The 25207-nt window shown below is 41.4% G+C and overlaps 1 protein-coding gene across 1 annotated transcript in view; it reads left to right on the forward strand.

Moving 5' to 3' along the window:
* LOC137763498 (putative uncharacterized protein FLJ13197) overlaps positions 1-25207 on the forward strand; it is a gene marked incomplete at its 5' end in the record, with an annotated part of 106133 nt that overhangs the window by 51416 nt on the left and 29510 nt on the right. The window contains one exon of the mRNA XM_068541990.1: positions 24112-24180. The remainder of the gene's footprint in view (positions 1-24111; positions 24181-25207) is intronic.

Here is a 25207-nt window from a genome sequence, read left to right on the forward strand (position 1 = left end):
GCAGAATATGGAGTAAAATAAAATCCAAATGCTTTACTATGATATTCAAGGCCCTGCATGATGTAGCCCCTGCACAATGTAGTCTATCTCACATTGTGTTTCTTATTTTTGCTTTGACCTTCATTCTGGGCCTTAAATACACCAAGCTCATTTCTGTCTCAAGGCTGCGCTTGCTGTTCCCTCTTCATGGGGCTCTTCTCTCCCAGATTATGGCTCTCTCTGTGTCATCACTGAAGGCCTAGCTCCAAATGTTACCTTTTCAGAGAGGTGTTCTCTACCTAGAGAAGCCATTCTCTATCACACTTCCCACTCTCCTAGTTTATTCTCTTCGTGTCACTTATCATGATCTGAAATTGACGTTTTATTTGCTTGTTGGAAAATTCCAATAAAGCAAACATCTTTCCTCTTAGGTTCTTTGTGCTATCTCCAGCCTGGAATGGGGCCTGATATGTTGTAGGTGCTCACTAGATATCTGTTGGTTGGAAACAGTGATGTTTGGCATGGGTCTCTTACTTTATACCTTGTTTCTGAGGGGAAATGAAGGGCACTGAAAAAGGAACATGGCAACCTGAGGAATATGAAACATGGCCCCTCCCTCACCTGCCTTACTACATGTTAAAGCTGCCAGGAGTCTTCCTGGCTTATGATGCTTAGGAAAAGGGGTCTGTATTTTCTCTGCCTCCACACTGTCTTCTACAGCCTAGGTTGCCTCATAAGAAGACAAGATGGTGACTTGGGCAACACTTTTCACTCTCGGGGATTCCAGAGAGTTGCTAAATGGGTCACTTTTTCATACATCCAGAACACTCCTAACTCGTATAAGTGATTCTCTGCAGGATGGCTGGCCTCTGTCAAGTTGTCCCCAACTACAGTGAGGGGAGGAGAGCTGCTTCTCTACCTCTGTTGAGTGCCAGGTGGGCTCTGTCTGTGGGTGCTCCTCTCAGGTACCTCCAGCTGCTTGGAATCCCAGGTTAGGAATGGACCTGATCGATCCCGTTGGAGAAGACGTGGGCCATTAAGACGAACAGAGAAGCCTACCTGCTTACTCAGATATTTAAAGTTGTATTTGTTTTCCTCCCAGTGGTTTACTCATTAAAAATTGAGTGCCTGTACCCATGGTGGCTGCAGACAAGACCTGCACATTCTCTCTACAGACAATTGCTGGTGATCTGAGCTGACTCACCCCCATACCCTCCCTTCCCCATGCCTCTGTCCCTGGCGCCTGGTCTTGGAAGGTTGGCATTCTTGTTATAATCTCAGGCTGCTGCCCTGAGCCATAGGCAAAAGCAATAGGGCTTTCTTTAGGGAATTCAGGAGTGAGCCTCATAGGCTAGCCACTGATTTTTATTGCTGTTTGCATGAGGTTTGGGGGAGGGTTTTTCCCAAACAGGGAGAATTGAGAGTCCTTTCGGTTGGGGATGTTCTGGATCCCCATAGCACTAGGGTTGAAAATATTTACACAGATATATTTCATATTTTATCTCTCCTTTAGATAGGCATGTAGAACATTCCAACTACACTAACTTCTTTCACTTCTGCCCTTTATCTGTGTTAAAGCCAGTTAAAGACACTAGTGCTTGATTAGTGACTTTGGCATTGCTTGCACATCTTGTCGTGCTGGGAATGAACTGAAGATGGTTGTGACGAGAAGCAGAGGTCGTGGGTGGGAGGCTTTGGCAGGTCTCAGAGGAGCTGCCTTGAGGGTTTTGTTAAGCCAGCTCATCTGCTTCTAGAGCTTTCCGTGTCTATGTGGGAGTTCACACATCAACTTGTTAAGCACTTACTCTATACCAGGCACCCCTTCCAGTTAGGTGCTGGGGGTACCAAGACTAATAGAATTCTTTCTTTGCCTTCAAAGACCTCAGAATCTTATTGGGAGAGGGACCTGTCGTGGTGACTTCAAGATGGCTATACATTCTTTTTATTCCTTCTCTTGAATTTGAGCTTGTCCTATCACTAGCTTTGACCAGTAGAATATGGTGGAAGCAATGTAACTTCCAAGCTTGGGCCTTAAGAGATCTACAGCTTCGGCTTTTGCCACTTATAATGCTTCTTCTTGGAAGCCAGCCACCATGTAAGGAGCCAGTCTACCCTAAGACCACCATGCTGTGAGGAAGCCCAAGCTAGCCACATGGAGCTAGAGTGTGAGAGGACCGCTGAAGCACTACACATATGAGTGGACCCTTCATGGGCCTTCTATTCAGTCCAGTGGCTAAATGAATGCAGCTGAGTGAATGACCTCAGCTGATGCCACATGGAGCAGAAGAACCACGCAAACAAGCTTAACCTAAATTCTTGACCCATAAAATTGTGAGCAAATAAAATGGCTGTTGTTGGAAGCCATTAAGCTTTGGGATATGTTGTTATGCAGCTCGAGATAATTAAAACATACACATATATTCTTGATGGAGGTATGATTAGGACGTTATAGGGATACAGAAGAAGATACCTGTCACAGACTTAGAGAGAGAACTTATGGTTACCAGGGGGAAAGGGTTGGGCAGGGAGGGATAGATTGGGAGTTTGGGATTAACATGTACACACTACTATATTTAAAATAAATAACCAACAAGGACCTACTGTAGAGCACAGGGAACTCGGCTCAATATTCTGTAATAACCTAAATGGGAAAATAATTTGAAAAAGAATGGGTATAACTGAATCACTTTGCTGTACACCTGTAACTAACACATCATTGTTAATCAACTATACTCCGATATAAAATAAAAATTTAAAAAAATATACAGTTGTGAGAAATAGTGAGAGATCCTGTGCACACTCCACCCAATTCCTTCAGTGGTTAAATCTTGCAACACTGTAGTACAATATCACAACCAGAATATTAACACTGAGGTAATCATGGTATAGAACTTTCCCATCACCACAAGGATTCCTTGCATTGCCCTTTTATACCCACACCCATTTCCCTTCCACCTCCACCCAACCCTTAACCCTTGGCACTGGTCAGTTTTATATTCTGTTATTTCAAGAATATTATGTAAATTACATTAATATAAAAATTAACATTATATCATAAATTAAAGTATTGATACTTAATCTTTTGAAAAAAGAGGAAGATACCTGAGCCAGTGTGTGGTGATGAGAAGATGGTTGTAGAATGCTTCCCAAAGAGGCTTGCTTGAGTAGAATCTTCTCTAAAGACTCAGATGTGAGCCAGGCTTCGGGGAGGGTAAAGTTTGTCTAGATATAGGGGAATTGAGCAAATTAGCACAGAGGTGATTAACAGCATGGTAACATATGTGAGGGGACTTCAAACAACTGTAAGACAAGGAGTAATGGACAGGTTGCAGAGATGTTCTTCATCATCGTCATAGTAATAGTAATAGATTACATTTCTTGAACACTTACTATGTGCCAGATACTGACCTATGGTTTTATATATATTAACTCATTTAATTCTCACAACAACCCTATATTATTATAGGGTTTTACATCAGAAGAAAATGAGGCACAATGAAAGAAGTAACTTGCTCAAGGGCACATGGCTGGCAAGTACAGAGTAGAGATTTGAACGCAGACAAGATCTTGGAGGACTTTGTGTGCCTCCTTAAAGAGCTTGGGATTTGTTCCGTAGGTGAGGGGAAGTGACCCAAAGGTTTTAAGTAAGGGAGTGACATGGTCATATTGAAAGATTCTGTAGTCTTTGTAATTTCCCTGTCTTTCGTTATTTTCTTTGCTTGTTATCTGTTATCTATTTCTCTACAGTGGCTAGCAGTGAACTCTTTATAATAAGCAGTCCTGTGAGCTTATCTTTGAAGGCTACAAGGAAAGAGGGAGGAGTGGGGGACACGTGCTACTCCACAGCTGGTCATGGGGGTGGAGAGGAGGACAGAACGCCCAGGGAGAGAATGGGTGTGGCGGCCATGAAGAGAGAAAAGTGGGCCATATCCTTGACCTCACGGCAGGATAAGAACAGCAGCATATGGTAGCCAGTCTGTTCTAAGACCTTTTAGGCTGAGGCACTGATAGGCTCATGGGCTGTGCAGACAATCTGCCTCCCTCTCTTTCCTCCTCCCCATGGCCTTTCAGGTGATTAGCATCAAAATATTAAAAAGAGCTGTCGGATTTCCAGTGGTGATTAGTAAAGAAGAGAGCATTTCACAACAATTCAGAAATGCTCATCTGGCCATGGCCATTGCTTTCTGAAGGAATCCCACCTCCACTGCCCCCAGGAGCCATTGAATAGCTTCTCCTGCACACACCACACCCACTTTCTCTCTGTCCCCTGCTCTGTAGACTGTGGATGGTAGGGCTGACTCAGTAGAGTCTTAATCTGTGTGCAGACTCGTCACGTCCTCCTTAGATTTTGTGCAAAGAAGGAAGAGACGGAGTGTATGAGAAAAAAGAAGTCTGGCTTAGGTTTTAGCAGAAGCTAGGAGATCCAGCCCTCAGACTTGGGTTGGCTGACAGTAGCTTTGTGAGATATGGACAAATGTCTGAAAGTCTCTGGGTCCCAAGGTCCTCGTCTGTAATGTGAGGGTGTTGGTTGAAGACTAATCTCACAAAAAATAATAAAAATAACCGTAGCTGATGTTTACGGAGCAGGTACTAAAAGCCTGACCCCATGCTAAACATTTTGTGCACCTTATTTATTTAATCCTCACAATAACCCAAGCTCAGTGAAGCTCACTGAAGCCTTTCCTGATTATCCCATCTAAAACTCCCTGTATTAATTATCTATCACTGTGTTACAAATGACTTCAAATCTTAGTAGCTTAAAAAACCACAATAAAAATTATAGTCACATAGTTTTTGTGGGTCAGAATTCCAGAGCAGCTTGGCTGACTGGTTATGGCTTGGAGTCTTTTATGAGTTTGCTGGGGCTGCAGTCATCACTTTCAACATGGCAGGTAGCCATTGGCTATTGGCAAGGTCAGCACTGGCTATTGGCGAGAGGCTCCTTTCATCACCACCTTGCCATAGGACTATCCATGAGACCATTCGAATGTTCTCACAACACAGCAGCTGGCTTCCCCCAGAGTAAGTGATTCAAGAGAGAGCAAGGTAGAAGCTGCAATGTCTTTTATGACCTGTATACGTATGTATACAAAGACAGGAATACTGGGAGGTGATGGTCATCAGTGGCCATCTTTGAAGCTGGCTATCACCTTCCCACTAAATTTATATCATATTACTGTGTATTACCTTTAATAGCACTTCTCTGAAATTATCTTTTTTTGTTTACTTGAGACTCATTTCCTCCCTGCTGGAATGTAAGTGTCCTGAGAGCAGGGATTTCATCTTTTTATAATTAATTAATTAATTAATGGCTGTGTTGGGTCTTCGTTGCTGCATGTGGGCTTTCTCTAGTTGCGGCGAGCAGGGCCTGCTCTTCGTTGTGGTGCTCGGGCTTCTCATCGTGGTGGCTTCTCTTGTTGTGGAGCACGGGCTCTAGGTGTACAGGCTTCAGTAGTTGTGGGGTGCAAGCTCAGTAGTTGTGGTTCGCAGGCTCTAGAGTGCAGGCTCAAGTAGTTGTGGTGCACGGGCTTAGTCCCTCATCTTTTTTTATCGCTGTATCCTTAGCACCTACAATAAGGTCAGGTGCATAGTTGATGCTCAGTACTGAGCATGGGGTAGGTACCATCATTATGCCAGTTTCAGATGCAGAAACAGAGGTTCAGAGAAGTTAAATAATTTGCCTGAAGCCACATAGATAGTAAGTGTTGGAGCTGGGATACCAAGTTGTGTGTAGAAACTGATAACAATCTACATAGACAGCATTCAATGAATAATTGAATAATTATAATCAGACTGGATAATTCCAGTGCTGTCATTATGTGAGTGGAATTATCTGTGGAGTAGAGAGCAGGACAGCATGAAGGAGGAGGGCTGGGAGAATTCCTGGGTAATATCGGAAAACTAGGAGGAAGTATGTATGTGTCTATATAAATGGATATGTGTACATGGTTGAGAAGGTTGTGAGAGATAAATAGAGATAGAGAGAGAGATAGGTAGATAGATAGGTAGACAGAGGATGTGTGGGTATGGTAGTTGGATCGTTAAAGGGGAGATAATGTACTCAGAGCAGCTGTTATGACACAGACCTAGAGATAGTACTTTGACCTTAGTCTTATTTTGCCTCAAAATTCTTTGAAAAATTTGTCTCCAAGAAACATCAAAATTAGTAATTTTTCCTTTAAAAATCCCACAAGCAATTAAAGTTATTATGTGACTAGCAAGCATATTGCCAAATTATACATGGATTGCTAACTTGATTGTGTTTGTGGGAATTATCCATTTTCTTGATTATTTGCCAGAAAAAGAAAAGTACTGACTGTTGGCAACCCACTCTCCGTTCTCCTTCCCAGACTCCTGAGGGAGGGGCCCTGGTATTCATCAAACATACAATGCCTCACCCACCCCCTCTCTTGGCCTGGGAGACGGAAATCTGGGGAGAAACGGAGGGAAATGATTATAAGAGTCTCTCACTCTCCCTCCTCTGAAGCATTCTGGGTCCTGAGTTTGGGGACAAGGGGTATCGTCTGTGTGGAGGAGTCTTTGGTCTTTGGGCAAGACTAGGGTGAGATTCAGAGGAAAGGCTACAGAAGTTGGTTGCTGAGGCTGGCTTTGATCTAGCCTTGAAGCAAAGGTGGTGTTGGTCCCTTAGTTTCTTCAATGCCCAATCCAGTTCACCACAGTAAGAAAGCAGACAATGATTCTATGTGGGAGGCCCACTCAGGAAAAACAAAAGAGTTTGCATTTAGCTTGAACGTATCCTCAGGAACCTGCGGGTAGCTGTAATTAGCTGGAGCAAAACCAGACCTGGTGGAAAGATTGAAATAAGCTTCCCCTCAAATTATTGAGTTTGTCTTCATGAGTTGTATCAAGACAGAGACTCCATAGTCTTGTGTGAAGGAGGATGGCATTCTCCCTGAGCTCTCCACTTAGACTAGCCAGTTGGTTTATTCAAGGCAGATACTAGGAGGGCCCACCTTTCCTTTTCCATGACTCCCTTATGAGGGAGTTGTAGTACAGTGGTTAGAGCAAAGGCCTTAGAGTTTGCTTTAGTTTGTGCCTTGGGCTCTGGCACTTACTATGTGACCTTAGTCGAATTACTTAACTTCTCTGGGCCTCCGTCTTCTCAAATGTAAAAGGGATAATAACTGCTCTTACTTCATAGAGTAGTTGTGAAGATGAAATTGGGATGGTACATATAAAGCTCTTATAACAGTACGTTGCATTCAAGAATTCATTTAACAAACATATGTGGACCAATATACATTGCTATGTGCCAGGTGCAGGAGAATGGTGACAAAAGACCTGGTTCTGGCCCCGAGTGAAATTGATATTCCAGTATGTGTGGAGGGTGGTAGCCCGAATAATGTCCCCCCAAAGATGTCCACGTTTGAATCCCTGGAACCGGTGAATATATTAGATTACGTGGCAAGGGGGAATTAAGGCTGCAGATGGAGTTGAGGTTGCTAATAAAATGGCTTTAAAATATTCTGGATTATCCAGGTGGGCCCAATGTAATAACAAGGGTCCTTAAAAGACGGAAGAAGGCAGAAGAATGAGTGTCAGAGTGATGCCATGTGAGCAGGACTTGACCTGCCATTGCTGACTTTGGAGATGGAAGGGGGACAAATGCCAAGGAATGCAATGGCTGCTGTAAGATGACAAAAGCAAGGAAACGAATTCTCCAGAAGGAACACAGCCCTGCTGATATCTTGATTTTAGCCCATTGAGGCCCATTTCAGATGTTCGACCTCCGGAACTCTAAGATAATAAATTTGCCTTGTTCAAGGCACCACGTTTGTGATAATTTGTTACAACAGCAATAGGAAACTAATAGTAACACAGACAAGAAATAAATCAACAAGTGAATATATAATGTAATTGCAGGTGATGATAAGAAAATTAAACAGGTTAAAGGGATAGAGGGTGATGGAGGTGGGGCCTCTTTTAGATGGTCAGGGAAGGCATCTTTGGAGAGAGAAAATTTGAGAAGAAGCTTGAATGAAATGAGAGGACAAGCCACGGATCTGCACTCCAGGTAGAGAGAATAGAGCCTACAAAGGCCTTAAGGAGAGGAGGATCTCGAATTGTTGAAGAAGGGTCAGTGTGTCTGAGGCACAGGGGCAAGTGGGAAAGCAGTAGGAGATATCAGACAAGGCAGAAGTCAGATCCTACAAGCCCTTGGAGTTTTGATTTTATGGTAAGAAGTTCAGATTTTATCCCCCGTGCGACAGGAGACTACTGGAGAGGAATTATTAGAGGGGGTGATATGAAATAATTTACATTTTACAAAGCTCACTCAGGCTGCTGTGTGGGGAATAAACTGCAGGGAGTTAAAGAGTGGAGGTAACAAGCTAAATGAGGAGGCTGCTATGGAAAACTATGGACTAGTCTCGGCTGGTGGCGATAGAGGTGGCGAGAAGGAGCTGGATTCTAGACGTAGCTTGGTGGTTAGAACTGACTGGACTCTGTGTTGGTTTGGATATGAGGTTTGAGGGACAGAAACAAATCAAGGACACCTTCTAGCCTTGGGCTGGAGCATCTGGGTGAATGGACATGCCACTTACTTACATGAAGAAAACAGGAGAAGGACATGTTTGGAAGGTAAAAGTCCAGAATGTTCACCAAATAAATGCTTAAAGATTATTTTCAGTATCTGATGCCCCTGATACACTGGTCTATTGTTTTTTCCCATCCATATCTATGCTCATCATGTTTCCTCCATCTGAGACTTCCTCCTCCACTCCATTGTCGAGGGTTCAATTCATATTAAGGCCCATATCCAAAGTCACCTCTTTCCTACTTCTGCTATAGGAGAGATTGCCCTTCCTTTTGACTTCACAAAGGCTAGTATTTAAGTCTCTGTAACAGTTTGCTTTTGGACCTCATCTGTAGGTACCTTGTCTTTCCTACTGGGTAGTAATCTCCTAGAAGGCAGGGGTGTGCATTCCTTTTCTTGCATTCTCTGCTGCTTAGTGACTTGCACACAGGAGGGGCCCAGTAAATGATCACTGAATGGAATTGGATGTTATGGAGAAGACTGTGTTGTGTAGGCGAGTTGAACTAGGTATTCTCTAAGGCTAGTTTCTGCTCTAAGATTTCATGATTCATTTGATTGCAGGTTGGCTGTCCCCACTACTCAGAAGGTTTCTAAGTTGCCTAGTTCTGCACTTGATTAGGGAGTGCATGAAGAATGCAGTCTACCTTCAATGCCCTCCCAAGGGATTAGGAAGGAAATATTGGGTTTGTAGATATATACAAAGATGGTTTTCTGCTGCCATATATAAATGGTTTCAGATTCTGTGCACCCTTTCTTGATACTCCCTTCCTCTGCAGTTAATAGGGATAACCTTACAACAGGTCAAAAATAGGAAGTGAAGATAGGATGCCGGTATTGTCTTCAATTATTCCATTTCCACAACTGTGCAAGAGTCTCACATGTACTCTATATTTAACGATTTAATTTTGACAGCACACATATGTATCCTTTCTAATACCAAGACAGATATATATTCAAAGATTGCTTAATGAAACATGTGGTTAATGGAGGTTGCTGTTCTTAGCAACAATCTGTAATTTTACTTTTATCCATGTATCAGTTAGCTTTTGCTAGAGGACAAATAATCCCACAACATAGTGCCTTAAAATAACAACCGCTAATTTAATGCTTAGTTTTGTAGCTGGCAGTTTGGGCTGGGATAGCTGAAAGGCTGGTCTGGGCTGGCTTGGCTGATCTTGGCTGAGGTCATTTATGTATCTGTGATCAGCTCGTGGGTTGGTGAGGGCTGGACAGTTTGATGGCTCAGTAGAGGTGGCTGGGAAAACTGAGTTGCTCTCCACCCTGTTTCTCCTCCTCCACAGGCTAGCCTGGGCTTCTTTATATGGTGGCAGCAGGATTCCATAAGTGAGAAGGCAATTATGCAAAGCCTCTTTAGGCCCAGGCTCTGAACTTTTCAACATTGTCCAAAGCAACTCACAAGCCCAGCTCAGATTCAAGGAGTGGAGAAATTGCCTCCTGATAGAAGGAGAGGCCAAGCTGCATTTTGCATAGGCTGTAGATAACTGGGAGGGGTGAAGAACTATGGCCATTTTTGCAATCTGTCACAATCAGTTAGGGTGCTTTTGGCTTAAGTAACAGAAAATTCAACTCCAAGTTGCTTAAACAATAAGGATACATTATCTCACAGCATTAAGAAGTTTGGAGGAAAAGTGATTACAGGGTTATTTCATCTGCTTAGCAATGCCATCATGGACCTAGGTTTTTCTTGTATTCAGCTTTCCCCTCTGTGTTCCCAGCATGTTCAGTCCTTGTGCACATTTTAACAAGTTGTCCACGACAGTTTCAGCCTTTACTTATAAATGACAAAGTCCAGAGGAGAAAAATGGAATGGCTCTGTCTTGTGTCTCCTTTAGAAGTGAGGAAAACCTACCCAGAAGCCCTTGCAGCCTTCCTGTTTTGTCCCATTACATCATATGCCTGTGGCTGAGGATAAGTAGATTGAAAAGCTCTGCCTATCAACCTCATATTAGTAGCTTTTGGGTAGGAAGATGGGAATTAGAGGTGGTGAGCTATGCATGTATTTCCCTCAAGAAATACAGAGGCTTAGCAACATTGAATGTAGGGCAAGTAGTTCTACCCAGAACGTGGCTTTGGGTTTATCGTTCTGGATATTCTTACCATTTTCAGTGATTCCTTTAATAACAACAACAACAACAACAACAATCTATGGTAAACATCTGTGCAAACATAAAACTAATTCAACTAGTAGGGTGTTTTTGGCTCAAGGAAATTTCAAGTAAATTAAAACAAAAATTAAAAAAAAAAAACTCTTGTTAAGTGATTTTTTAAAAAAGTGATTCTTATTTTGACTACTTATGTCTGCTTCTTGAGCCATGTAATACAAAATATATTTCTTTAAATCTTAGAGGCCACTGATGAAGCCTGAGTTTCACAGTCTTAAGCAGTCAAAGAGTAAAGAGATGAAAACAACAGCCACCCGCTAGGAAACTTTAAAGCTTTTGTTTACAGAGTACATTTGTCCTTGATTTAATTAAGTCACAACAATATCTATTAGTTCTCCTGTGTTTAAAATTTGACCCGGAGTGACATATATGGCAAATGCAAGTATCGTTTTTCTAGAAAGTCTCAAGTAAAATATGCCTCTCCTTTGACTATGCCCCATAAATAAAATGTCTTGTAAAAAGGCCATCACCTTAGCAACTGTCAGCTGAATCAGGTTTATGAAGACAAAGTAAAACTACAAGTAAGCCTGCAGATAAGGCCTGGGTAATTATTTTTTACCATTAAAGAAAGTGAAATTTTTAAAAAAAGTGACTTCTGACCGTGCTTTGAGAAAGATTGAACTAAGTACATTTAAAGTAAACGCAGTTTAAAAAAAGAAGAAGTTACCCCGAAAAGCAAGTTTGAAAATCACATTGTTCTACAGTTTCCTTCCATTTATGATTTGTTTGACTATCTATTTTCTCTCTGTGTTAAACTGCTTACACTTCAAAAGCTTTTCCTCTTTCTATAAGTAACACTTTTAAAGTGAAATCAGCCAGCACGTTTAGTGAATCCCACACTCTGGGTTTCTTTTATAGTGTTTTGATCCTTTGATAGGATTTTGTCAAGAGCGTGCTTGTGGGTGTGGGGTGTTTGGGGTTGTCAATCCTCTTGCCTACAACAACTTAAATATCTATGACAGGACTTTCAAAGGGAAACCACAATGATTTTAGAAAAGAATGAACAACTTGGGTAATTGGTCAATGATCAAATATTAGTAATAAGAGCGTAAATCTAACATATGATTGACTTAATTTTTTTATTTCAGAGTCACATATTGCAGGGGTGATATAGTTCAGACACCAGGGTATGATGCTGGTTAGGAGAAAATCTTGCGTAAAGTCCACCTTAGAATATTCTTTTCTAAGAACAAAAAACTAAGAAATATAAAATCATTCTTTGCACTCACCCCCAGTGTATATGCATGGAAGAAAGCCTGAAAACACTGTCTCCAAACTGTGTTAACTATGATTATCTTGGAGGTGATTCCTGGTTGGGGGCAATTCCCCACTGTGTTGAGTTTTGGTAGAGTACCTTGCCCTAGCTGTCTGTGGAAGCTGAAAGGGGAAACCCTTCCTTGCTCACTGCGTAGCGACCAGGGTGTGGTCATATGAACTGGGCTTGTACATTGAAGCTTCCACCTGAAGCTTCAAAACTTGGGTGTGTGACACAGGACCTGGGATAAGGTGAGGCAAGTGAGGCATATAGGGTGCTAGAGTGTAAAATTTAAGGAGGCATGCATTTTCAAAGTCCTGGAAGTGCTGATTTGCATTTGTATGACCCTGAGTGTATATGCCTCCTTACATGTGGTTCCCTAGGCTCTTGACTTGCATCCTCAAGTCCCAGCCATGGTTTGACATTTGGACAGTCAGCAAGCAGATCATCACAGTGGGAGTGGAGGTGATGATAGTGGAACAATGATGGGGGTGGTGCTAGTGACAGCAGAAACGATGATGGTGGCAGTGGCTGTGGTGCTTCTGACTCCATTGGTGTCATCTTGTACATTGGGATGAGCTTGGTACTGGATCCCATGGGAAGGAATACTGGTTCTCCTGCCTTTGGATTTGTCAGCTCCTTAATAATCCTTCCGACACATTACTTTTCTACTTAAATGAAGCAGCGTTGGTTTCTGATGCTGGCAACCAAGAACCCTGACTAATACAGTGGGATAGTGAGCAATTTATATTTTGTTCTCCTTTATCCTTTTCTGTGTTTTCATGATTCACATATTTATAACCACGTTACTTTTTCATGGAAGGCCGGATATTTTTACCAACTTGTTCTGTCATCGAGTAGACCAAAGTGTGTAGGATGAGCTCCAGAGGGAGTTAATTCAGCATTTCAGTGATGTTAACATGAAGCACCTACATTCTCGTCCACTGTTCCATGGTTGATATTGGCTTTACCTTCATGTTAGCGGCAGCCTGGCTATAGCAATTCCAAGAATTACATGCAGAAATGACAAGGTCTAGAGGAAGAAGCGAAAGGGTCTCTTCTTATGGTACTTTCCCAGGAATGAGGCACAATTTTCCAGAAGCCCCACTACCAATTTCACTCTCATTTTATTGGTCCAAATTGAGCCACATGCCTAAGGACGACCTAACTCCTGACAGGGCAATATTCACCTGAGACCAATCAGACCCATTCCTGGAAATGAGGTTAGTTTCCCCTGAGGCACATGACACTGTAGAGGAGAGAAAAGTGACTGAATAAAATTAGAATTCTCTTAGGGAAGAAGAAAGACTGAATGAAGACTGGATAGTCAACTTGCAGTATCCATAATTTATTTTGGTTGCTTGTTGAATGCTTTGTTCACTTTGGGGTGGGTGTATGGCTACAGTCTGAGCATTAATGTGTATGTGTTACCTTAAGCAACTGTTAATCCTGTCTCCTGAAACCAGTTTGAAAATGCTGACTAGATCATAGTAAAATGGTGTAGCCACTGTGGAAAATGGTATGGCAGTTCCTCAAAAAATTAAACAGAATCACCGTATGATCAAGTAATTCTACTTCTAGGTATTCAAAAGAATTGAATGCAGGGTCTCAAACAGAAATTTGCACACTCATGTTCATAGCAACATTATGCACGATAACCAAAAGGTAGAAGCAACCCAAGTGTCCACTGATAGATGAACAGAGAAACACAATGTGGTATGTACATACAGTGGGATATTACTCAGCCATAAAAAAGAAGGGAATTCTGACACACACTAAAACACGGGTGAACCTTGAAGATACCTTGAAGTGAAATAAGCCAGTCACAAAAGGACAAAGCCTGTATGATTCCACTTCTGTGAGGTACTTAGATAGTCAAATTCATAGAGACAGAAAGTAGAATGGTTGTTGCCTGCGGCTGGGGGAGGGGAAATGGGGAGTTACTGTTTAATAGACACAGGGTTTCAGTTTGGCAAGATGAAAAAAGTTCTGCACAGCAGTGTGAATGTACTCAATGTCACTGAATTGTACGCTTAAAAATGATTAAAATGGTAAATTTTATGTTGTATATATTTTACTACAATTTAAAAGAAAACATAAATTAAAAAAAAAAGAAAAAAAGTCCATTGTGAGGGTTAATTTTACATGTTAACTCGGCTAGGCTATGGCACAGAAGTTGTTTGGTGTAACATTGGTCTAGATGTTGCTGTGAAGATATTTTTAAGATCAGATTAACATTTAAATTAGCGGCCTTTGGTTCTGTTTCTCTGGAGACTAATACATCAATTTTTTCATAAGCATTATATGGTATTTACAGAAATTTTATAATTAAACAAACGCTCTCCTATCTCTGTGAGTAGAGGATGTGGGACCCAAGGTTGTAAATCCCAGCAGCCCTGGACCAAATGCCCATGAAATGGGTGGAAGTCATATAGGAACAGAGGAGGAAGTGTATGGGTTGGGAAAACCCCACAGAGTTTTCCCCTTGGCTTGGAAGTCCCTTCCCGTCCACAGTCCTCTACTGTATTCTTTATGAAACTACTCAGAACAATAGCTGGTATGACAAGCACTCAAAAAATGTTAGCAACATTTATTATTATTTTAGGGGAAGATGTGTCTTTCCCATTCATAATATTTCCTTTTATGTGGAGAAAGCTCCACTAGGGAAATAATCTGGCCTCTCCCTACTCACAGATGGCTGAGTTTAGAAGAAGAAACAGAGTGTATTAGTCTCTCAGAATTGTTGTAACAAATTTGCGCAAATCGAGTGGCTTAAAACAATAGAAGTTTATTCTTTTGCAGTTTTGGAGGCCAGAAGTCTGAAACCAAGGTGTGGACAGGTTTGGTTCCTTCTGGAGACTCTGAGGAACAACCTGTCCAGTTCCCCTCTCCCCGCTTCTGGTGGTCGCCCAAATCCTTGGTGGTCCTTGGCTTGTAGATGCATCACTACAATCTCTGACCTTCTTCTCTCTGTCTTCTGCCCTTTTCTTTTAAGGACACTTGCCATTTGATTTAGGGACCAGCCTACCCCAGGATGATCTCATTTCAAGATCTTTAATTTAATTACATCTGTGAAGAAGCTTTTTTCCAAGTAAGGTCATAGTCACAGATTCTGAGTGGACACGTCTTTTGAGGTGGGGGGGTGAGTGGGTGGGGAAGGGGTCACCATTCAACCCGCTGCACAGAGCATGTACATTTCAGCCTCCTCCTCTACTTTTTTTTGGGAGGGGGGTGGTGAACCTGCCTGCTGAGAATATGTGTTCTGCTCTGATTCTCCTATTGTAGGTTTTATAGGAGTCTTGCCCTCCATCAGAAAGCCTGTGTGGTAATGCAATTCTGTTGACTGCATGGATAAATCTGTCTAATTCTGGGTTTAGAATTGGAAATCCACTTACCTGAAGTCAGACAGCCTTATTCTTCACTATCAACTTCATCAAGTAAAGGTGATAGCTTGGTCTCCCACCTACCCTATTCTTCTATTTCATTCTTCTATTCTATTCCAGTTTAGAATTCAGGAATAGAAGTAAGGTGCCCTTTATTCAGCTCCCTGAAAATTCAATTAATATTTCTTAAGGCTCACATCAAATGTCAGCAACTTTCTAAATTCTTCCCTCACTCTCACAGGCAGAATTAGCCATCTTTTAGGGGCCTTTGCCCTCCTTCGCATTATCTTCTGTTAGTACTTTTTCGCTTGGGATTACAGTTGTTCACAGACTGGCTGTCTCCCATTTTGCATCCCCCGAAACCCATTCCATTGTGGTCTATGAATAAATGATTGGGGCAAGCAGGAACTATATTTTGACAACCCAGACATCCTCCTAAGAATACTACAGCACAGGATGCATAATTAGCCACCATGTATCCCATTATTCTGTCATGCTTTTGATTTCATTGTCATCTTTGTTTTCTTAGCTGTTATGGGTCATGAATAAGAAAGGAAATCTCACTTTTTACTGGAAGCAGGATCCAAAGGATCTTGTATGTTTTGTCAAACCAATTTATGGGCTTTACCTACTAAGTAAGTGTGGTCTTTTATACTGCTTTATGTATCTTATAGTTGTGTGGTTTTTTGTTTTTTTACCTTTGAAATGTTGAGAAATACAAAAATGCATATGAAAGAACTTTTAAACGCACACATCACCCCACCATCCAGAGTTCCTGTTAACTCATCTTTCCAGTTTATTCTCTCTCAATTCCAGAGCTGAGTGTATGATTAATTCACTAATAATACTATATAACTTATATGTACTAATTTTTATGTAACATTGTATCAGTCAGCATTTTTCTTTGTCATCATATATTCTCCAAATCATGATCCTTTGGAAGGCTGTATAATATCCCTGCTTATAAATATAATTTTTTCAACTATTTTTTTCTTGTGGGGTATTCAAATAGTTTTAATTCTTATGTATTTAAAATAACTTTTAAAAATGTACTAACAAGTTATAATTGTTATAACATTTTGTCTGACATTATTTGTAGAAAAGTTGAACAGTTGAAATAGTCAAACTCAAGATGGCAAACAATACACTAGGACATTGTTCTGCAGAAAAGTCAGTTGATGTGATTGCCAGGATGAACCATACCCTCTTGCGATGCAAGCTGCTTCAGACAGTGCTCTATGCATGGTTGACATGATGTAAACCGGAGCCCTGCTTCCCTGGCTACGGCGGACTGAACAGAGAATTGATGCTTGACCCAAAGGCAGTTGTACCTGGGATGTCCAGTAGCCAGTGAGACTGGCTGATGCAAGAACTCCACCCAACGTGGTCACTGTATCCTGGATGATGACTGGCCAATCAAACAAAGCCTCTTTCACACAATTTGAATTTGAGACCTATTGGGGGGACTAAGCCAAAAGGTTGGGCAGAAATGGGCAGACACCCAGAGAGGAGTCCAAAAGTCCTGTCTACACGGCAGTGGGAGCCACAACAAAACAGGAGCAATGGAGTAGAGAAAAGAAATACAGACAGTATGTGGCAGTACAAGCAGAGAAAGCAGAGGCAGAATGTAGCTGAGTCACCATATTGGCAGAGCAATAGAGAGGGAACAACAGATGCCCACTGCTGAAGCAATGTCAAGAAAAACAGGTGGCTGGAGGTATACTATGTCCTGAGTGACATTCCCAGCTCCGTCAGGCAGCTGCTAAAACTGCTTCCTGCTCTTCCCCACTTCCTCATGTATCCTTACAACGCATCACATTCACCCAAGTCACCAGAGCACGTCTCTTTTCCTGGCAACCTGAAAGAGCCTGGTCAACAGCACGTAATATTCATATCTCTATTATGGCACGTATCAGGTGGCATTATGATGATTCGTTTTTGGGATTCTCCCTGACTAAACTCCTGAGGTCAAGGACCGTGTTCTATGCCTTTTTAAAACACCCTCAGCAACTAGGACATACATTATTACGTAGTGTGTACATACTAATTGTTTCATGAATGAATGACTGGTGAGGAGTATGAGTGTGCATGTGGCCAAAACAGCCTTCAAAACACAGGGAGCTCAATTAGAGAACATTTCTCTAAAGGAAGTACATGTCTGGTTTATTGTTTTGTCTGCTATTAATAAAGGTATCAAAACTTTTAATCTCACAAATGTTATTCGAAACAATGGCTAGACAAATATTCTCCTTTAATTTTGTTGTAAATTAAAAACACATTTAAAAATATATATAACATTTATCGAGTCTGCCTCATATCAGACATGACACTAAGCTCATAGTATATGTTATACTAAGCTCTATGGGGAGAAAGCACACAATAAGACAAAGCCCCAGCACTTTGGGGCTTTCAGTCTAGGAAAGGAAGCATGCCATCCACACCAAGATGAATAAAACAGTGTAGAAGGGCCACAGTGCTGCTACAAAGTGCTGAGGAACTACTTTGCTGAAATGTGATTTTAGAAAAGGCACTCGCAGGTTGAGTAGAGAAGGCTTAGCTCTCAAGGAGATAGCATCTTTTAAACAGTGGTTAATAGTACTCTCTACATTGTCAGTTCAATAGGACATGATCTCTAAATTTCAGATTTCCAAAGCTATTTGGAACATAATAGGTTGTGAGTGCCAGAATTTTTTTCCTGGTAACATTTATCCACTGTCTTAGGGCAAGGAGTTATTTTTCCTATTTCAAATGAGACAAGAAATCACTAATTAATTTTTCTGAAAAGAAACTTAGCAAAACAGTGCTTTGATACAACAGAGTTGCATCAGCTTGCTGCTGTTTTTTAATAAGCTGAATGAGTTCAGTCTGGCCATGTGGGGTTGCAGTATCACCACGCCTACCATTGTTGATAACCTGTCAGCAGTTAAGATGAAACTTAAAATTGTGACTCAAATTGCAAAACATTTATTTTACTGTGTTCAAACTTTGAACCACAGTTACTGAGATATCTGAGTTTTAAAAAAATGATATTGAATGGCTATCATCCAAAAGGACACAAATAAATGTTGGCAAGGATGTGGAGAAAAGGGAACCCTCCTGCACTGTTGGTGGGAATGTAAATTGGTGCAGCCACTATGGAAAACAGTATGGAGGTTTCTCAAGAAACTAGAAATAGAACTATAATATGATCCAGGAATTCCACTGATGGGTATATATCTGAAAAAAATGAAAACACTAATTTGAAAGGATACACACACCCTAATATTCATGGCACCATTATTTACAATTGCCAAGATATGGAAGCAGTCTAAGTGTTCATCAACAGATGAAGGGATAAAGAAGATGTGAGATAGATATATATATATATATATATATATATATATACACACACACACACACACACACACACACACACACACATACATATACACACACACACAATGGAATACTATCAGCCATAAAAAAGAATGAAATAATGCCATTTGCAGCAACATGGATGGACTTGGAGGGCATTTGTCTTTCTCTGTCTGACTTATAAATGAAATAAGTCAGACAGAGAAAGAGGAATACTGTACGATATCACTTACATGTAGAATCTAAAAAATATAACAAACTAGTGAATATAACAAAAAAGAAGCAGACTCACAGAAATAGAGAATAAACTAGTGGTTACCAGGAGGGGGAGGGAAGAGGGAAGGGGCAATATAGGGGTAGGGGATTACGGTACAAATTATTGGGTATAAAATAATCTACATGGATATAATGAACAACACAGGGAATACAGCCAATATTTTATAATAACTATAAATGGAGTATAACCTTTAAAAGTTATGAATCACTATGTTGTATACCTGTAACCTGTATAATATTATACATCAACTATACTTCAATAAAAATAAATAAAAAATAAATGAAAATGATACTGCTGAATTACTCATCACATACTGCAGATATATCTGAAAAACCTCTTCCCAGCGACCACTTAAATTAGCAGAGGAGCCTCTTCACAGTTTAGGTAAGTAAACTTTGAAATGGAATTGCGTATTGCTCAAACGTACAGCCTGCTTTTAAACTTCGGCACAAATTGAATTAAAGAGTATCCTAAGTGTTCCAGGTACACTGTTTGAAAAAGTTACTATTTGGAACTGCTCAGCTATGTGAATCAGGATTTTCTCAATACCATGCAAATAGAATAAAATACAGACGCAAATTAGATGTTAAGGCTGATATAAGCCTGCAATTGTCATTCCTTAACCCAAATTTAAAATGTTTGCATATTATTTGCAAATTAGAGTAGACTGTGTTATTTTAACCTGCCCAGCATCTTTCCTTCTTCTCCAGGTAATGGCACCTCAGTTTTCCTCTGAGACCATCTGTCTCCACTCTGAGTCCATGGAGACTCTGGGGGGACACAGGACCCACCGTGACCATTCAGTGTGTACCATGGTCCAGGGCGCAGTGACAGGGCCAGGGATGGGCATGTGAGTCAGGCCAGGCCACTGAGGCTTAGCTCTGAGATTGTGTTGGGTCCTGTTGGGAAGGAGATTGCAACTTGTGAATATGGTTATAAGCCTGGATCTGCCAGGGACTGCCACAGGGAGGAAGCCCATCTTGAGAATGGAGCAGCCGCCATTCTCCATGTCTCCATGGAGAGGGACATGGAGATGAGAAATGGACAGACAGCTTTGATGGTATTCCTTCAGCCCCTCAGTCAACTGATTCTGGAATCCCAGAACCACTTCTGGATTTACACGAGTCAATAAATCTTTCTCTTCCCTCACTTTTTGTTTTTCTTCCCTGAGTTAGTTTGGATGGGGTTATCTGTCACTTGCACTAGAAAAAAAAATCTTGATCGATGTGCAAACAATTTATATTTTTTCTCATTAGTTGATATAAGAATAAGCAAATGTAGGAAATTCCCTGGCGGTCCAGTGGGTAGGACTCTGCGCCTTTACTGCCGAAGGCACGGGTTCAAATCCTGGTCAGGGAGCTAAGATCCCACAAGCCACGCGGTGTGGAAAAAAAAATTTTTCACTAATAAAACATCACGTCTCTTTGTTCTATGCATTCAAGTTCCTCCTAAGAATCACTTGACAATATAAATATTTCAAATATAAAAATTAAAAATTAAATATAAATATATAAAATGCTTACAATTCCCTGCCTACAAAATGAGGTCAAGTGCATGTGTCACAAGTCATCACAGACCATCTGCAGTCTGTCCTGAGTTACCTTTCCAGCCTCAGGCCTTGAATTCCTTCCACGTCAGAATCCTAGCACTCTCTCCCCAGCTGCCTCTGCCCCTCAGCTCTTTTGCGACTTGCTTAGCTTGTGTCCTCTGCTCAGAATACCACCCTTTTCTGGCTGTTGGTTTTTTCACTCATTCCTTATGGTTCAGCTAAATAGCACTTCCTCTGTAAAGCCTGCTAGAATCTTTCCACGTAGAGTTAATTACTCTTTCTTCTGCTTAGCCCTCATCACAGTCTGACCTGTATCATGGCTGGGGGCACATAACTGACTTCCTTCTAGTCTGGAGTCTCATGGGCTGGGTCTACTTCTTACTCATCTGTGGATGCCTCCTGCTTAAGCTCTGTCTGGCACCTAGTAGATGCTCAATGCATATTTGTCAAATAAAATTTCAATGCTGGGGCTGGGGGTAGGTTTTGCTCTTGTTTTCTCTCTTCGGTGCTACTGGCCCTCTCATCTAGGGTGTGAAGGGAGCTGTATATACTTAGCAGTACTACTGTCAGCATTCACAGTCACCAAACACCATTAATGACCTATGTTCCACCCATTCCCAGTCCAAGAGTGACTTTTATTGGCTCTATTTATTGGCCCAAACATAAACTCCTTGGTTTTAACGGGGCCTTGAGCCAAACTTAGAAAAGCACAGATCAAAGAGCTCCAAGGGCATTCAGTATTGTGGATGTTACCATTCTTCATCAAATTTTATTTTGGCTGAGTGGTTTAGTATATTTTTCCTGGGTAATTTCCGTCTATCACAAGAATGGGAGATGTTTACCCAAGTAGTTTACAAGTATTTCAAAACACGTTCAGCTATCAGGAGGCTTGTCTCGTATCCAGCCACGCTGGGCATGTCAACTTCTTGGGCAACACTCTTGCCTCCTGTCACCTTCATTCTGCTGCTTAATTGCCTTGCATGCTTTGGGCCATCTGACCTGGTAGTGACTTCCCATGTAGCTTTCCTGAATAACTAATGATAGATATTATACCTACAAGTATTAACCAGTCCTTATTTAAGTTAGACTTGTTGGGCAACATGAAATGCTCTTAGGCTGGCCTTCTTTTCCTGATGGACTTTCTTGGGGATCGAGCACCTCACCCCACCACCTCCCTGTTGAGGAAGAATATTGCTGTGGACACTTTACCCTGGATCACAGGATACCCTCACACTTGGAAGAGAATGCAGAGCCCATTCTTTTAACTGGCGGGTTATTAGTTGTGATGACCCAGTTCCTACTGCATGATGAGGAATGTTTTCTTCATGGAAACAGCCACGTGGAGGGGAGCGACAATACAGATGCCAGGGTTGCTGTGCTGGCCCAGGGCCAGTTCAGAGGTAGCAGGACTAAACTCTTATCTTTGGGATTGAATTCCGCTGGCTTGTCCTTGGGAGTAGGGACAAGGCAAGAGAGGTTGGCAAGAGAGGTGATAAGGTCCCGTTCCCTTGGGCGTTCCTACTTTGTTGGGCAATGCAGGCAAATTATAGGCTGGAGAACAGCATGCTGACATGTTAAAAAGAGACGGCTACTCTGATTTTCCAGTGGTCAATGCCATCTTCAACCATTTTATTTTCAAATTGATCTTTTCTGTTGATTTTTTTATCTGTTGACAGCCCTCTCTGGGTTTACCCAATTGCCCCTTCCTACCAGTTGGGGCCAGGGAAACATTACAGGAGTCACAAAATCAAAGGGGGAGAGTGTGTTTGGAGTGGATGTGTTGCTTTTCATGATTAAAGCCTGAAAAATTAAGAAAAAAAATTTCCCTCCCGTTCTCTAGATCTTTTTTTGTGTTGTTTGCCTGGAAATGTAGAATTACACATATTTTAGAACGTAGAATAAACTAATCAAGAAAATATGATCATAAATGACTACTCCGTGATCCCTGGAATCCAGTCAGGGACAGTCTGTTGTTAAGGAAAGAGCAGGAGCCTTGGAGTCTGCTGGACATGAGTTCAAATCCTATCGCTGGCTCCTACTAATGTGAATAGAAGGGTTACTATGAAGTTCAGAGAGAGAATGTGTATCAAAGTATGCAATTCCTAATAGTGTAGTTTATTAAACAATTAGAACATTTTTAAAAGTAAAATTAAGTATTCTTGAACCGCTGGTAAGTATATGTACCATGCGGAAATAAACCGCTTGCTCTCCCCAGAGATTCTGCCATTTTTGTAAGAGAACAGGATGGTGGGCAGCTTGCAGATTTCCTTTTGTTGCATTTTGATCTTGAGATTGGTGGATGTCTTCCTGTATCCTCAAAGGACTTATGGTTTGGTGGACACTGAGAGTAGCACCCACTTGTTCCTGCAGAGATGGGAAACAAGGGGCTTATTGGCCATCTCGCTCAAAAGGCCCTAGACAGAGAGAAGGAGAAAGAGGAAGTGAAGAGGTTTGGGAGTTGGAAGGAGATCAGTACTCTCTGTATCTGCCTGGCAGAGTAAAAGCTCCTAAGTGCAGAAAACATAATGACTGCCTTTGTTGGCTGGAAGTTTGCTGGTGCCTCTGGTTTTCAAGTTTTTGCCTGCTTTATAGAGGCAAGCAGAAAGCAAGAGTTGCTAGATTCCCTTGAGTCCAGCGCTTTGTATTGACGGGATATTGAAAAATTATTTTAATTTGTTGGAATGCAAATTCAAGAGGAAAATGTGGGATTGTTGCATAAATACATGATATTTTTAAGTCTAATAAGTCCAAAGCATTATAACTTTGTGAGAAAACCACAAAACGTGAAATTTTAATGCTATTAACCTAGGAAAATCATTTTAATTATGTGCACTAAAATTATTGCAGACATTGGTCTTCCCCTCACCACATTTCCATTCAAAGTGGGAGAAGGTGAATAAAAGTTCTTCCCCCCCTTTAATGCATTGAAACATTTTAGTAGCGCCCTTTGTATAACTGATTATCATATGGAGGTGAGTGCATGGATTCTGCCTCGGTTTGAGTGCCAGCTCCATCTTTTATAAGCAAATCCTTTAACCTCTCCATGATGTGATTTCTTGTAAAATGGGATTATTGTAAGGATTAAATGAGTGAATATGTGAAGTGCTTGGCAAGTAAGCATTATATAAGTGTAATACTTTCTTCCTCTTCTTACAGACCAGTTTATCTTCACAAAATTTTTGTGAGGAAGACAACGTAGGAGTTATTAATGTCCTTGTGGGGAATATAAAGTCCAGAATAACCGAGTACCTTCCCTGGGATCAAATATTTAGTAAGCTATAAAAGTGGGATTCAGTTTCAAGCGTTCTGACTTTCCACTCTATCGCCCTTAACTTCTGGAAATTTTACAATTTTAGTCTTCTCCTTAATGCTCAGGAGTGAATTAAGCACAACTACTGATTGAATATGTCTTCTTCAGATATATACTTATTAACTGAATAGAACAACTAAGAAGGAGGTATTGCCGAAAGGAATATTGGCAAACATTCTCTGATATAATAGCACAAACATTCAAGCATTTTACAGGATTTTTTTTCCCTTCGCATAACCAAGTGTTTTATTATTATTTTTTTAGATAAGATTGAATAAAGCCAACTGATGCTCAAGCCATTACTATGGAGATTCAACAACCAAGCATGAACAGGTCTGTATGCGTGATGATATGACACAAAAGCCACGTTACAGATGATGCAGTCATTGAAAAGGAAGCATTTGCTCAATCCGAAAGTGTGATTAATCTTACAAGAGATCTATTTCCATATCTTTTGTCCACAGTGTAGCTATCTTTACTTTTAATCAAAACACTGAAGCCTGAATCACCCTGACAGGGCCTGAACAACAGCATCTATGACAGAGAACATTTCGGAAGAAATCCCTTCATTTTGTCCACATGTCTACTTGGAAGCTGTGGGAGTCGGAGAGGAGGAGAAGGAGGGGTTGATGGCTATATTGTTTTGTACAGTGTTACTTTGTACAATAGTGGAGGGGGCGAGGAGAGGAAACTGTAACCTGTAAGAGCAGAGATGAAGGAAAAGAGCTGCTTAGGGCACGGTGCTTGTCAGGAGTAGATAAAGTTGCCACGAGGAAGTTTGTTCTAGTCCTTTTTTTTTTTTTTTTTTTTTAAATTAATTAATTATTTATTTATTTCTGGCTGTGTTGGGTCTTCGTTTCTGTGCGAGGGCTTTCTCTAGCTGCGGCAAGCGGGGGCCCCTCTTCATCGCGGTGCGCGGGCCTCTCACTATCGCGGCCTCTCTTGTTGCGGAGCACAGACTCCAGACGCGCAGACTCAGTAGTTGTGGCTCACGGGCCCAGTTGCTCCGCGGCACGTGGGATCTTCTCAGACCAGGGCTCGAACCCGTGTCCACTGCATTGGCAGGCAGATTCTCAACCACTGCGTCACCAGGGAAGCCCTCTAGTCCTTTTAAGGTTTTAGAAAATATTTCTACGTTGATTTCGCAGAATTTTATTACTGAGAGGGATTTTAGAACTCATGTGCCACAACTTTTTTCACTTTTTTTAGTCAAGTAGACAGTTGAGACCCGGAAGGATCTCCAGTTGAAGTTCCTCCAACTTCACAAGTCGAGTGTAACCAAGTTGCGATTAGGTCTTTTGGTTCCCTTTTTGATTCAGCAGTAGCTCCCTGTGGAATCCTGAGCCTGATACATTGCTGG

This window comes from Eschrichtius robustus, chromosome 4, assembly GCF_028021215.1.
Source record: "Eschrichtius robustus isolate mEscRob2 chromosome 4, mEscRob2.pri, whole genome shotgun sequence".
Classification (NCBI taxonomy): Eukaryota; Metazoa; Chordata; class Mammalia; order Artiodactyla; family Eschrichtiidae; genus Eschrichtius; species Eschrichtius robustus.